This window comes from Somniosus microcephalus, chromosome 10 (assembly GCF_052327205.1).
Source record: "Somniosus microcephalus isolate GS21.2 chromosome 10, FLI_Smic_1.0, whole genome shotgun sequence".
Lineage (NCBI taxonomy): Eukaryota > Metazoa > Chordata > Chondrichthyes > Squaliformes > Somniosidae > Somniosus > Somniosus microcephalus.
The window spans coordinates 217,730,225-217,746,523 of NC_140996.1; the positions used below are offsets into that span (position 1 = coordinate 217,730,225).

The following is a 16,299-nucleotide window of genomic DNA, read 5'->3' on the forward strand; positions in this document are numbered from 1 at the left end:
GCCGATCAAGCGGACTGCTTTGTCCTGGTAGGTGCTGAGCTTCCTGAGTGTTGTTGGAGCTGCACCCGTCCAGGCAGGTATTATATCACACTCCTGACTTGTGCTTTGTAGGTGGTGGAAAGCCTTTAGGAGGTGTGCCACTCACCTCAGAATACCCAGTCGCTGACCTGCTGTTATAGCCACGGCATTTATCTGGCTGATCCAATTGAGTTTCTGGTTGATGTTGATAGGGAGGACTTGGTGATGGTAATGCCATAGATTGTCAAGGGGAAGTGGTTAGGCACTCTCTGGTTGAAGATGGTCATTGCCTGGCACTTGTATGGTGTGAATGTTACTTGCAACTTATCAGCCCATGCCTGGATGTTGTCCAGGTCTTGCTGCGTGTGGGCATGTACTGTCTTCATTGGCTGAGGAATTGCAAATGGAGCTGAACACAATCATCAGAGAACATGGAGGGAAGGCCATTGATGAAGCAGCTAGACAGTTGAGCTTAGGACTCTGTCTTGAGGAACTCCTGCAGCGATGTCCTGGTGCTGAGATGATTGGTCTCCAACAACCACAACCATCTTCCAGGTGTGACTTCAGCCAGTGGAGAGTATTCCCCTGATCCACATTGACTTCAGTTTTACTAGGGCTCCTTGGTACCATACTTTGATCAAATGCTACCTTGATTTCTAGAGCAGTCAATCTCACCTCACCTCTGGAATTCAACTTATGCATCCATATTTGGACCAAGGCTGTAATGAAGTCTGGAGCCGAGTGGTCCTGGCAGTACCTAAACTAAGCATCATTGAGCAGGTTATTGGTGAATAAACGCCGCTTGATAGCACTGTCGACAACTTATTCTATCACTTTGCAGATGAATGGGACTAGGATGATAGGGTTAGATTTGTCTATCAGTTTCTGGAAAGGACATATCTGAGCAATCTTTCACATTGTCAAGCAGATGCCAGTGCTGTAGCTGTCACGGCCCGTAGCCTTTGCTGTATCCAGTGCACTCAAACATTTCTTGATGTCATGTGGAGTGAATCTAATTGGCTGAAGACTTGAATCTGTGCTGGTGAGGAACTCAGGAGGAGGCTGAGAAGGATCATCAACTCAGCACTTCTGGCTAAAGATGGTCGCAAACACTTCAGCCTTTTCTTTTGCACTCAGAAGCTGGGCTTTGCCATCATTGAGGATGGGGATGTTCATGGAGACTCCTCCTTCTGTTAGTTGCTTAACTGTCCACCACCACTCAGCATAACTGCAGAACTTTGACCTGATCTGTGGGATCGCTTAACTCTGTCTATAGCATGCTGCTTTTGCTGTTTAGCATGCATGTTGTAGCTTAACCGGATTGGCACTGTATTTTCAGATATGCCTGGTGCTGCTCTTCTACATTCCTCCTTGAGCCAGGGTTGGTCATCTGGCTTTGATGGCGATGGAGAAGTGAGGGATATGCTGGGTATGAGGTTATATATTGTTGTGGTTTACAATTCTGCTACAGCCGATGGCCCACGGTGCCTCATGGATGCCCAGTTTTGAGCTGCTATATCTGTTCTTAATCTATCCCACTTAGCACGGTGGTAGTGCCACACAAAATGATAGAGAGTGTTCTCAGTGTGAAGATAGGATCCATAAGAACTGTAAAGTGGTCACCCTGCCAATGCTGTCGTGGTCAGATGCATCTGCAACAGGTAGACTGTTGAGAATGAAGTCAATTAGGTTAGTCCCTCATGTTGGTTCTCTCACCACCTGTCACACGCCCGGTCTAGCAGCTATGTCCTTCAGGACCCAGCAAGCTCAGCCAGTTGTAGTTCGACCGAGCCACTCTTGGTGATGGACAGTGAAGTCCCTCACCCAGAGTACATTCTGTGCCCTTGCTACCCTCAGTGATTCCTCCAAGTGGTGTTCAATATGGAGGAGTACTGATTCATCAGCTGAGGGAGGGTGGTACTTGTTAATCAGCAGGAGGTTTCCTTGTCCATGTTTGACCTGAAGCCATGAGAGTTCATGGGGTCCAGAGTCAATGTTGAGGACACCCAGGGCCACTTCCCCATTGACTGTATACCACTATGCCCTCACCTCTGGTGGGTCTGTGCTGCTGGTGGGACAGGACATACCATGGGATGGTGATGGAGGATTATGAGTCATTGACTGATAGATATGATTCTGTGATTATGACTATAACCTTGGTGCCCTATTTGACCCGAGCTGAGCTTCCGACCACATATCCGCTCCATCACCAAGACCGCCTACTTCCATCTCCATGGCATCGCCATCTCCGCCCCTGCCTCAGCTCATCTGCTGCTGAAATCCTCATCTATGCTTTGGTTACCTCTGGACCTGACAATTCCAACGCTCCTGGCTGGCCTCCCATCTTCCTCCCTCCATAAACTTGAACTCATCCGAAACTCTGCTGCTCCTATCCTAACTCGCACCAAGCCCGTTCAGCCGCCACCCCTGTGCTCGTTAATCTACATTGGCTCCCAGTCCGGCAATGTCTTGATTTTAAAATTCTCATCCTTGTTTTCAAATCCATCCATGGCCTCACCCCTCCCTGCCTCTTTAACCTCCTCCAGCCCTGCAAACCTCCGAGATCTCTGCACCACTCCAATTCTGGCCTCTTGGGCATCCCTGATTTTAATCGCTCCACTGTTGGCGGCCATGCCTTATGCCGCCTGGGCCCTAAGCTCTGGAATTCCCTCCCTAAGCCTCTCTGCTTCTCTACCTCTTTCTCCTTTTTTTAAGACGCTCCTGAAAATCTACTTCTTTGACCAAGTTTTTGGTCGCCTGTCCTAATATTTCCATATGTGGCTCGATGTTTGATAATCGCTCCTGGGACATGTTGCTATGTGAAAGGTGCTATGTTGCAAGTTGTTGCTGTTGTTTAACTAGTCTGTGGGGCATCTCGCCCAACCTTGGCACCAGCCTCCAGGTGAGAGTGAAGAGGGCGTTGCAGGGTCGATTGGGCTGGGTGTGCCTTTGTCATGTCCTGCATCATTCCACACCATAACAATTCCTTCTGAGTATTTACTTGCTTTGTGCATTGCATCATTGTCTCCTATCACTTCTGACCTCGGTAACACTCAAGATGCCTATTTGATAACATTTATGTCTGATATACATTTACTGAATGGTTTTCTCAGAGGGAGGGAGAAATAATGACCTGCTTGCAAACCCCTGCAGAAACTACTTGCAAAAGAGAAAGAAGGATTTGCATTTCTATAGCACCTTTCATGACCACCGGACGTCTCAAAGCGCTTTACAGCCAATGAAGTACCTTTGAAGTGTAGTCACTGTTGTACCATTGGGGGAAAAATTCGGTATCGCCCCGCTTGGGGCGCCATTATCAGACGTGCGCAAAGTTTAGCGCCTGGCGCTAATTATCGCCTCCGACAGCAAACTTGGCTTTTATCGCCCCTGGAGGTGATTGGTGCGCTAAATCAGGCGCTTCACACCTGTCTTAAGGTGCAAAGGCCGAGCAGCGAGGCGCTACCTCAGAGCGCTGGCGAAGCAAGGAAGGGCAAATCAAAACCAACCTGCAAAGTGCTGCTCAGTACTCAAAACTCCTTCACACAGCGTTGAATCTCTCCAGAAGTCTCTCTCTCTCTCTCTCAGAATGTGTGGTGTAAAAATGTCACCGACAAAAAAAGGCAGGAAGCGGTCGCCTTTAAATAGTGCTCCCCCAGTCCCTTTCTGACAGCAAAATGCTCCCCTCAACCTGTCATTGCTAGCGGCAGGCGGTAAGGCAGGGGGCGCCACTCAATATCCAGTCCGGGGTGCTACCGGGGCGTTGCGCACTCGACTGACGTCACGATCGGCCGGCGCAGGAGATCGTGGCGGTAGTGTTTAGCGCCGCCGCAAAATGTCTAGTAAATTTCGCGAGCGGCATAAACATCGCCGCGCCCGGGCGCTAGTTGATATTGCGCCCCATTAGCGCCCTCTTAAGGCACTAACGGGAGGCACAAACCAACTGAATTTTTCCCCCATCGAGTCTGATTATGATTAAGTGAAAGAGTTTTAAATCAACACATGCCTTGTTTAAGGCTCCAGTTTTGACCAGAATTTGTAATATACACTCATTGGTTGTACATCAGAAAACATGGAAATACAGAGCAACAGTATAAGTAAAACAGCCCTTAGTCAACACTTTACTTGCACAGCCCATGTACAGCAGCCTATGTACAACAACCCATGTAGAATAGCCAATGTACAATGGCCTATAAACATCAGCTTATGTAGAATAGAATATGGACAATAGTTTATGTACAAAGACCTGTGTCAGCTGTGGCTCAGTGGGTAGCACCCTTGCCTCTGAGTCAAGAAGTTTGTGTGGTTCTAAATCCCACTCCAGAGACACATAAATCTAGGCTGACACTCCAGTGCAGTACTGAGGGAGTGCTGCACTGTTGGAGGTGCCGTCTTTCAGATGAGAAGTTAAACCAAAGCCCCGTCTGCTCTCTTAGATGGATGTAAAAGATGCCATGGCACTATTTTGAAGAAGAGCAGGGGAGTTCTCCCCAGTGTCCTGGTCAATATTTATCCCTCAATCAAGATCACTAAAACAGATTTTCTGGTCATTATCACATTGCTGTGTGTGGGAGCTTGCTGTGTGCGGGTTAGGTTGATTGGCTATGATAAATTGACCCTTAGTGTTAGGGGGATTAAATACGTGGGGTTACGGGGATAGGGTGGGATATGTGTTGGTGTAGGGGTTACGGGGATCGGGTGGGATATGTGTCGGTGCAGGCTCGATGGGCCGAAATGGCCTCTATCTGCACTGTGGGGTTTCTGTGATTCTGTGATTCTGTGATTACAACAGTGACTGCACTTCAAAAAAGTACTTCTGTAAAGCACTTTGGGACGTCCGATGGTCACCAAAGGCATTATATAGATGCAAGTCTTTCTTTCTATGTGCAACAGCCCACGGAAAATAAAATATTTGCAACTGCCTATGAACAGCAAGTGATGTACAACAATCTATTTACAGTAGCCCACGTAGAATAGGATATGTACCACAGCCTATGTATAACAAGTGATGTACAACAATCTATTTACAGTAGGCCACGTAGAATAGGATATGTACCACAGCCTATGTATAACAAGTGATGTACAACAATCTATTTACAGTAGGCCACGTAGAATAGGATATGTACCACAGCCTATGTATAACAAGCAATGTACAACAACACAATGGTACAACTCATGTACAACAGCCCCATGTAAAACAGTCTGTGTACAACAGCCCTTGTGGAATTGACTATGTGAAGCAGACCATGTACAACAGCCGATGCCATGTGTCATTGTAAATGCCCACATGTGGCAAAAAAATCAAAAAGAGCGGTCGCTGCACAGTTCAGTAAGTTCACCCGTCTTGTTTTTCTCATTAGTAACAAAAAAACTTCTCAATGCTTCACCAAGTTAATGTAAATGATGAATTATCTACGTGCTTCTATTTAAAAAAAAATCTACCATTAATACAAAAGCCCACCATTAGCTCTTTCAACCATCTTGTGCCACTTCTAAGTCAATACCAATGTGTTACACCTTTGGTTTGTGCCTTTTTCCTTTTTCTCTCTCCCACATGGCAGCTGTCTCTCACTCTGCCAGCGCATTTCACACTTCATCTAGAGCCATCCTTTGTCTCTTTACCTGTCCTATTACCATCTCGTCTCGCCTTGAATATCTTTTAATGTCTCTTCACCTCTCAGACCTTCCCTTTTGTTCTTTCAGCCCCTCCCCCATTTCCCAGCCCCCAAACTGGCCTTTTAATCTGTCTCATTTCCTGCTTTTTTCTCAGTGCTGACAAAGGGTCTTCGACCTGAAACGTTAACTCTGTTTCTCTCTCCACGGATGTTGCCTGGCCTGCTGAGTTTTTCCAGCGTTTTCTGTTGTTATTTCCAATATGTTACATGTCAGGCAGCCCTAATAGTTCAGGGAAACGGCACTGTCTACATGGAGTCGTGGCGAATAATGGATTGTGCTGGTGTAAGATTTTCATGGGGCGAGCAATCATTTTGCTGGAATCTGTCATCCGTTTGCATTTAAAAGCCTGTAAATTAGCTTTAAGCCTATAAATTTGCAAGTGCGCTTTTTTTTAACGATGTTGTCAAGGAGAAAGGATTACATTCATCAAGGTGAGTGTGAAATGTTTTTGCAGGATTAACGTTCAATTAAATGAGATAGTGTGGCAGCTTCAGAACAACAACAACTTGTATTTATTTATACAGCGACTTTAACGTAGTAAAAGCGTCCCCGAGGCGCTTCACGGGAGCGTTATAAAACAAAAATTTGACACCGAGCCACATAAGGAGATATTAGAAACAACAAGAGAAAACGCTGGAAAAACTCAGCAGGCCAGGCAACATCCGTGGAGAGAGAAACAGAGTTAACGTTTCGGGTCGAAACCCTTCGTCAGAACTGAGAAAAAAAGGCAGGAAATGAAACAGATTAAAAGGCAGTTTGGGGGCTGGGAAATGGGGGAGGGGATGAAAGAAGAGACATTAAGAGATAATCAAGGCGAGACGAGATGGTAATAGGACAGGTAAAGAGACAAAGGATGGCTCCAGATGAAGAATGAGAGACAGTTGCCGTGTGGGAGAGAGAAAAAAAAAGGAAAAGGCACAAACCAAAAGTGTGGATAAAAAATATAAAAATATAATAGGGGCCGAGGTTATGATCTGAAATTGTTGAACTCGATATTGAGTGAGCTGTAAAGTGCCTGATCGAAAGATGAGGTGCTGTTCCTCGAGCTTACGCTGAGCTTCCGTGGAACAATGCAAGAGGCCGCGGACGGTGAGGAGATATTAGGGCAGGTGACCAAAAGCTTGGTCAAAGAGGCAGGTTGTCTTAAAGGAGGAGAGAGAAAGGTAGAGAGGCGGAAAGGTTTAGGCAGGGAATTCCAGAGCTTAGGGCCTTGGCAGCTGAAACGTGTTATAAACTAAAGATACAGGGAAGTCAAGGAAAATGTGACGTGCATTTAATACCAATTGATGTTGGCATTATTGCACCTATACCCGTAAACTACTTGTTGCATTGGTATTTTGAAGTTACTTCCAGTATTTTGCTATTTATTAAACAGGTATCTGTTTTGTTTGTGCAGATAAGTTCAATTTATATTATATATATATTTTTTTGTCTATTACAGCATTGCACCTGGTTAATGCTGGTCGTTTGCAAGGTGAATTACCAGTCTGTGCACCACACTGAAATCATCCAGCCTCCCACTGCACAATTTAACCTGGAGATAAAGATTGATGAGGGGAAAAAAAGGAAATCGGATGTTTTTTTTTATTTTGGAAGGTGGGTGGCGGGTGGAATTAATTAACTGCACTTTATTGTCGTAAAAAACGTCAGGTGGTGGACTGAGTGAGATGACATCACGGAAAGTTAATGAATGAAGCTGGTTGTGCACTCTGCAAGCCCAGGATTGTTTCTGTTTATTTCAAACTCAGAACCGCCACCACCCCCACCCCCCCCCCCCCCCCCATTCCCCTCCTAAAAATAATTTCTTTTGTTGTAAGATATTCCGTGAGATTGTATGTATTGAGCAGCGTTTGGGGGGGGGGGGGGGTAATTAAAGTGCACCAAATATGTAACGCGAGATTCGTGTGCTTAAAAGCCTGAAAACTCAGACACACAATAATACGGGGCAGGCGGGCGGGGAGGGGAATTCAATTCGTGACTGATGGAGATTTGTAAAGATCAAGAAAGACAAATCCGGTTCGGTAGGAGCAAACGTGAGCAAACTGTTAAATCTCTCGCCTCTCCACTGCGATCCTTTCAGCTTGTCCTCCTTAGTTGGGTGTCTACTGGAGCGCCGGGGTTCGACACACTTTTACCCCCAAAGGTTGGATGGAGTCAATTTGTACGAGAACTTAATGCGGATATGGTGTTAGTTTTTTGGGGAAAAGGATGGAGTCTTTGAGAACACAAACGCCTTCCTTATTTTTGTTTATAACTAGCTTGTTATGAGCTATACAATGACAGCCAAGAATACTGATCATCTGAGTGGCCCAGAAATATTCCTTGTCTCCCAACCCCTCTTTCCTCCCCCCACCCCTCAAAAATATATAGGTGCCAGAAAACTTCCTGTTCTCTCGGGAAAGTAACAAGTTCAGCTCCCCTTGTCTTAATGAGAAATCTGTAAGTATATCAATATAGACACACACAAAAAGGCTGACCGCATTTTTAGTGCAATCAATCAAATCACACTATAGACAACATCTGGGGGGGTGGGCAGGGATAATGTGAAATTGCACAGCTAGCAATTACTGGGAGGTTAGTAACATCAACCGGTGTTTAGTTTCCCGGTCCATACAGGAAGGATATTGACACCTCGATTGTTTTGTCTGTGCTTTTTTTTAAATTAATGGGTTGTGGGAGGGTGGGAGAGAAGTGTTGCAATGGTACTCACCGTGCGTTCAGCCTCTTCTCTCGCTGGTCAATGTCAGTTTGTCCTCAGCGTGCTTCGCTTCCCAAATCAGATGCCGTGATCGCAATCCACATCGCGGCAGATGTACCAGAGGATCACGTAAAGGATGAGCAGGATGGCAAAAATAAACAAAGCCACCAAAATAGCCTTTGTTATCGGCGAGATCAGAGACTGCATGTCCATCCAGAACTCCTGGATATAAAAGCAGCTGACTTCGCAATGAAAATGATGATTATTATTATTATTGCTGATAATCACAAGCAGCTAGCTCCCTGATGGACGGATCCCAGCACACGACTAGTAGACACCCAGACACAACATCAAGAGGGAAGCCTCTGCAATAAGGATTTTTTTTTTACACCAAGTGTCAACTGGGCAGAGAGTTTAAAAAAACAGGTAGCTTCCTCCCCGGCAGCGGATTAAAAGAGCACATCCACTCAGCACATCGAATATTGACATGGCCACATGAAATAGATCGCCAAAAGGAGAGAATGATGGGGGGGGGGGGGAAACACGAGAGAAAAGATCCAGTTCAACACGTGTTCAGCCAAAAGAGATCAAACTATCTCAGTCTTACAGAGGTCCACAGTAAAAAAATACCAGGGCTTGGGATCTTTACACTCCTCTCTCTCTCTCTCTCTTCCACACACTCACTCACTCACTCACTCCCCAAGGTGGAATGTGTCAAGCAGAGATCAGAGGAGGATGAAAGTTGGGCTTCTTATTCGTTCTCCGGTCACTCAGTCGCCCATCTGTTGGTGGAGGAGTCTTGTTGTGTGAAAGACATTGATTAGTATTCCAGGAAGGAGATCTTCCCAACGCGCTGATAATTTCACGTGATTGTGGCTCTTTCTCTCTCTCTACTTTATCGTTGATTGTATCTCTCTGTGTTTGATGTGATTTTTTTAAAGCACTTTTTTTTAAAGGGAGGATTTCATCCCCCTCCCTCCCTCCCTCCCCTTCCCGTTGATCCCAAGAGAATTTACTGCAAGAACTAGGATCACCCTGCCGTGAGAATCAACAATTCATTTCACGCTTTGCAGACTCTGCAGTCCCAATCCGGATGGCTTCACACTTGTAAACCACACCGCCGGCGACCGGGGAAAACATTTTAGATTCCCTAGTAGGAAAGAAAAAAACACACACCTCTCAACACGAGTAACCTGTGTACTTTGTTTTAAAATCCCGACTATACGAGATCGATTTCGCGCGATTCTGTGAATTAATTTGATTCGCACGGATTAATATTCGGTGTGCGGGGAAAAGTAATGCAAGATATAAATCAGTGAATGTTATACAGCAGGTTATCTTCACTCTTCACCAGCGGTGGATAAAATAGAGTTTCTGTAGAAGAATCAAGCCCACATTTAGATTTTCTATCGACTGTGCAGTGATTATTAAATTGTGCAGCGATTACTACATTCTGACTACTCTTTCGAAACCAGCCCCTGACTTAAATTGCGCAATTGTTTTTATCTATTTAGATGATTAAACAACAACTTGCATTTATATAGCGCCTTCAGCGTAGTAAAACGTCCCAAGGTGCTTCACAGGAGCGTCATCAAACAACAGTGAGCCAAATAAGGAGATATTAGGGCAGGTGAAAGCTTGGTCAAAGAGGTAGGTTTTAAGGAGCATCTTAGAGGAGGAGAGAGGTAGTGAGGTGGAGAGGTTTAGGGAGGGAATTCCAGAGCTTAGGGCCTCGGCAGCTGAAGGCACGGCCACCAATGGTTGAGTGATTATAATCAGGGATGCTCAAGAGGCCAGAATTTGAGGAGCGCAGAGATCTGGGTGGGTGGGTGGGGGGCTGTGGTTGTGGGGCTGGAGGAGATTACAGAGATAGGGAGGCCATGGAGGGATTTGAAAACAAGGATGAGAATTTTAAACCACTGATGTATTTAGGTTTTTTTTGGTGGGCGGGAGGGATTTTCCTTTATAATTACTCAAGGTAGTCCCGGATTTACGTTTGGGTGCATGCTTTCACAGAGATTGTTTTTTTTTCCAAAATGTTTTGCATGCTTAGGGGATGTTCCACATAGAGTGCAGATTAGGCTGCTGTGGATGAAGCTTTCCACGTAATGGAATGAGAGCAAAATTGGGGAAGTTAAGCAGATTGTAGAATTAATGGGTATATTTATGACAGCAGTTCTTTCAACATCCAGAAACGACAAATGAACATAAAAGCACGCACGTGTCTATCTACGTATAATACTGGTGGATCTCCCTGGATTTGCACATTGAGACACACGATCAAGTGTAGTTTTCAAAGTGAAGCAAGGTTAGATGCCAAGGGTTAACTACACCAGGGTATGCAGACATATTCAGCCCCCATTTTAAACTCATTCTGTCCTTATTTTTATATTTCCATTATAAATTCCTATATCCACGTTTACAATAGAAACTGTCCATGCAAATTTATAATGCTGTAATCACACCCTCCTTCCAGTGGTTGCGCTATAGAACATCACTGGGGGACGGGTGTAATTTTTTTTATTCGTGGGATTCGGGCGTCGTTGGCAAGGCCAGCATTTATTGCCCATCCCTAGTTGCCCTTGAGAAGGTGGTGGTGAGCCGTCTTCTTGAACCGCTACAGGCCATGTGGTGATGGTACTCCCACAGTGCTGTGAGGGAGGGAGTGCCAGGATTTTGACCCAGCGATGATGAAGGATCGGCGATATACTTCCAAGTCAGGATGGTGTGTGACTTGGAGGGGAGCTTGGAGGTGGTGGTGTTCCCATGCGCCTGTTGCCCTTGTCTAAGTGGTAGAAGTCGCGGGTTTGGGAGGTGCTGCCGAAGAAGCCTTGGCGAGTTGCAGCAGTGCATCTTGTAGATGGTACACACTGCAGCCACGATGCGCCGGTGGTGGAGGGAGTGAATGTTTAAGGTGGTGGATGGGGTGCCAATCAAGCGAGCTGCTTTGTCCTGGATGGTGTCGAGCTTCTTGAGTGTTGCTGGAGCTGCACTCATCCAGGCAAGTGAAGAGTATTCCATCGTGGTTTAATGAACATTTAACTCGTAGGAGGCAACTCACAAATGCTGCAGCAATGAGTGTGCTACTGCATTTCAACATGAATGGTTTATTTTCTGTAAACGTCCGGTCCCTGATTTGTATCATATTTATACAACAGGTAATGATTAGTATCAGTTTTAGTAGTTTATAACACAGTGTGTGAGCACACCTACCATTCTGGCTATGGAGTGATACTGTTATCTGGACAGGTAAAAAAAAATCAGTTTGTGACTGATTGTGAGGTTTAAGTCTGTTGTGTCGCATAGAATCATAGAAGTTCACGGCACAGAAGGAGGCCATTTGGCCCATCGTGTCTGTGCTGGCTGAAAAAAAGCCTAATCCCACTTTCCAGCTCTTGGTCCGTGGCCCTGTAGGTTTTGGCACTTCAAGTGCATATCCAAGTACTTTTTAAATGCGATGAGGGTCTCTGCCTCTACCACCCTTTCAGGCAGTGAGTTCACGACCTTCACCGTCCTCTGGGTGAAAAATATTCTCCTCAACTCCCCTCTAATCCTTCTACCAATTACTTTAAATCTATGCCCCCTGGTTATTGACCTCCCTGCTAAGGGAAATATGTCCTTCCTAACCACTCTATCTAGGCCCCTCATAATTTTATACACCTCCTCTCAGCCTCCTCTGTTCCAATGAAAACAACCCCAGCCTATCCAGTCTTTCCTCATGTGCCTTTTAGGCCGCCATATTCACAACCTTACCAACATTCATTCCATCCTTTGGTGTTCATGTGCTTCCTACATCACGACATCCCAGTGGTCACTTATGAAAAGCCGAAGCCACTGAGCACAAACCAGTGGTGCACAGGCCCCCTGTATTTATAAACACAGATTGGGATTGATGGCAATCAGTGGGTATGATTGAGAATGCCTGATTTCACAGAAATGCCAAAGAGTACTAGCAGCGTTTTTTTTTGATTGTACAAGAGAGGTTGTCACAGTGTGATAGCATACTTCTCGACCTACAGTGTGTTGAAAAGCTGGAATGTGGGTCAGTGCTTGGAGCTGCAATCCAGCTTTCTGTGGCCCGGGCAAATCAGCTGATTCCGCTAACGTGAGTTTCGTGCACGACAGCTGCTTTTCTCAATGACGCTGGCTTATGCTGGGGTGTCCCAATTAAAACAGGACATTAGAGAGGTGCAAGAGATCAAAAAGACTTGCATTTATATAGCGCCTTTCACGACCACCAGTCCCAAGGCGCTTTACAGCCAATGAAGTATTTTTTGGAGTGTAGTCACTGTTGTAATGTAGGAAACACGGCAGCCAATTGGCGCACAGCAAGCTCCCACAAACAGTAATGTGATAACGATCAGATAATCTGTTTGAGTGGTGTTGATTAAAGGATAAACATTGGCTAAAACACCAGGAATAACTCCCCTGCTCTTCTTTGAAATAGTGCCCTAGGATCTTTTACATCCACCTGAGAGAGCAGACGGGGCCTCAGTTTAGCGTTTCATCTGAAAGACGGCACCTCCGACAGTGCAGCACTCCCTCAGTACTGCACTGGAGCGTTAGCCTAGATTTTTGTGCCTAAGTCTCTGGAGTGGGACTTGAACCCACAACCTTCCGACTCAGAGGCGAGGGTGGTACCCACTGAGCACGGCTGACACTATAGCACATTGATGATTCTTTGATGTAAGCTATATGCTCAATATGAATTTAACTGTAGCAGTGGTGGCCATTTAACCTGTTGATTTCTTTCATTTGGGGCCAATAATGTTTCAGGTACATTCACCAAACTCAAAGGAGAATAACAGACAAAAAAAACTAAAAATGTTGTCAATCAGAAATAACAATACAAAATGCTGAAAGCAGATCAGATTCATCAGCATCTGGAAAGAGAAAAAAACATTAACGTTTTGAGTAAAGACTTTTTATCGGAACTGGCAATGAATTTACACACAAAACATTAACCCATTTTTTTCCTCTTCAGATACTGATAATAACAGCAGCAACTCGAATTTATATAGCACCTTTAACATTGGAAAACATTCCAAGGAGCTTCACTGGAATGTAATCAGACAACAATTGACACGGAGCCAAAGAAGGAGAAAATAGGGGAGATGATTAAAAGCTTGCTCAAAGAGGTAAGCTTTAAGCTGGGTCTTAAAGAAGGAGAGAGAGATGGACAGGCGGAGAGGTTTAAGGAGGGAATCCTAGAGCTTAGGACCTAGACGGCTGAAGGCAGGGCTGCCAATGGTTGGGCAAAGGGAGTGGGGAGGCGTAAGAGGCCAGAGTTGGAGCCATGCAGAATTCTCTAATGTTTGTAGAGCTGGAGGAGTTACAGAGATAGGGAGGGGCGATGCTATGTAGATCAGCAAGCATGGGGGTAATGGGTGAGCAGGGCTTGGTGCATGTTAGGATATGGGTAGCAGAGTTTTGAATGAACTCAAGCTTATGGAGGGTTCTCCCTGTGTCTGCGTGGGTTTTCTCCGGGTGCTCCGGTTTCCTCCCACAGTCCAAAGATGTGCGGGTTAGGTTGATTTGGCTATGATAAAATTGACCCTTAGTGTTAGGGGATTAAATACGTGGGGTTACGGGGATAGGGTGGGATATGTGTCGGTGCAGGCTCGATGGGCCGAAATGGCCTCTATCTGCATTGTGGGGATTCTGTGATTCTGTGAAGATGGGAGGCTATCCAGGAGAGCATGGAGTCAAGTCTGGAGATAACAAATACATCGATTAGGGTTTCAGTAGCAGAAAGGCTGAGGCAGGGATGGAGTCAGGTGATGTTGTGGAGATGGAATTAGGCAGTCTGTGTGATGGAGAGGGTATGGTATGCAAGCCGAGCTTGGGTCAGATAGGAGGCTGATGTTGCAAACCGTTTGGTTCAGCCTGAGACCGTGGCAGTGGAGGTGGATGGAATCAGTGGAAAGGGAACTGAATTAGTGGCAGGGACCAAAGACAATGGGCCAGTAATTCCGGTCCCAACGCGTGAGTACGGACGGGGTACTCACGCGTGGGCCCGTTGGAAGTGCCGGATTTCAGCATGCACAGCGCATGCGCGGGAAACCGGCATTTCCTCCAAGGGGTTCAGAGGTCCAACGCGTGCGCGCAGGACTCTGCGTGCACGCGTTGAACTTCCTTCTTTTTGACAGGTTTGCGCGTGTGCAAGGGCCTGAACTTTTTAAATATGAAAAAAGGAGGCGTAAGGTGTGGATTCTTGAAGGTAAGTGGTCTATTATTTAAAATTATTACAATTTTTCCACAGCTTCATTGTTTTTAAGGACTTTACAGTAAGGTAAGTTTATTTTTAGACCCGATTTCGTAAAAATATTTTTTTTTCAAAAATTTTATTAATTGTTTTAAATAGTTTTTTAAAGTTATTTATAGTTTATTTAATTATTGGGATGTTTTTTTAAATTTTAATTAAAGTTAAACTAGTCTTTTGGGCGCCCGTACTTTTCATGAGTTTGACAGTCTTTACTATCAAACTCATGAATGAAGTTTCCCCTCCCCTGATTTGCCGCAGAGTGCTCACCTGATCCCAGCCGGCACATCGCACTAACTACGCCGCTGGATCAGGTAAGCACATCGCGCCGACATCTTAACCGGGCCAGTGACAGGAAATGCAAGCAGGCCCGGGCTTCAGATGTCGGCGCGCCGGGTGAGTGCACATCGGGGGCTTGCACGCGCGGCAAGCACCCGATCCTAATTTCTGGCCCAATAACTATGGTAGGTAAGACAGGAACTCAGGCCAACAACTTCAGTCTTCTCTATGCTTAGTTGGAGGAAATGACAACGCATCCAGGACTAGATGTCAGACAAGCTGGCTGACATCAAGACAAGTTGGTGGTGAGGAAGAGCTGGGTTTCCTCAGCCTATAGGTGCAACTTGACACCGTATCTTTGAGTGATGTCAGAAGGGCCAGCATGTAGATGAGAACTAAGAGGAAGCCAAGGATAGATCCTTGAGGGATGGTGTGGTGGTAGGAAGAGAAGCCATTGCAGGAGATGCTCTAGCTATGACTGGATCAGTAAGAGTGGAACCAGGTGAGGACAGTACCACTCAGCTGGACAACGGAGGAGAGGTGCTTGAGAAGGATGGCGTAGTTGACCTTGTTAAAAGCTGCAGAGAAGAAGATGGGGGATGAGGAAGGACGGTACACCACTGTCACAGTCACTGATGACGCTGTCTCAGTGCTGCAGTGAGGCGGAAACCTGATTGGAATGGTTCAAACATAGGGTTATGGGAAAGATGGGCACTGATTTGGGAGGCGACAACCTGTTCAAGGATTTTGGAGAGGGAAGTGGGGTTGGAAAGGGGAAGGGGATATGAGTGGTGAGAGATACAAGGAAATGACCAGATATGACTTTATCTATGATTGAGACAATGGGAATAGAGAGGCAACGTGAGATGTCAAGGTCGAGGAGATCGGCGTGAATGTGGCTAGAAAGTTTATATGGAGGGAGCGATTAAAAGAACTCTGAGGAGAGAGGGTAAGGTGTGTTGAGATGGAGGTTGAAATCACCGAGGATGAGGAGTCGTTCAGTGCAGAAGCTGAGTGAGAAAAGGAGTGAGGATACCTCGGTGAGAAACACAAAGTGGTGCTTGGTTGGACGGTAGTGTACAAGGATATTAAGGGAGAGGCAAGAGGGATGGAACAAGGTGAGGTGCTCAAAGGAGGGGGAGGTGCCAGAGGAGTAGGGGGAGAGACAAATTTAGATTTGGTGATAAGTGCCACACCGTCACCATGGCCGTTTGGACGGGGCAGGTGTAGCCAGGTGGGGAGGCTTCAGTAAGGGGCAAGGTGTTGTCACCTGTGAACCAAACGTCCATCACGGCCATGATGTCACTGTAATGATCCACAATAGAGTCATGGATGGCAAGGGCCTTGGTTGTAAGTGGACAGACACTCT

The 16,299-nt window shown here is 45.9% G+C and overlaps 1 protein-coding gene across 1 annotated transcript in view; it reads right to left on the reverse strand.

Annotated features, from left to right (window-relative positions):
- The window catches only part of LOC147112101 (E3 SUMO-protein ligase ZBED1-like), a 77,857-nt gene extending 68,938 nt beyond the window's left edge, over positions 1-8,919 (reverse strand). Inside the window, exon 1 of the mRNA XM_085999614.1 lies at positions 8,402-8,919. The gene's annotated coding sequence lies outside the window, so the exon portion shown is untranslated. The remainder of the gene's footprint in view (positions 1-8,401) is intronic.
- Between the last annotated feature and the right edge of the window lie 7,380 nt (positions 8,920-16,299).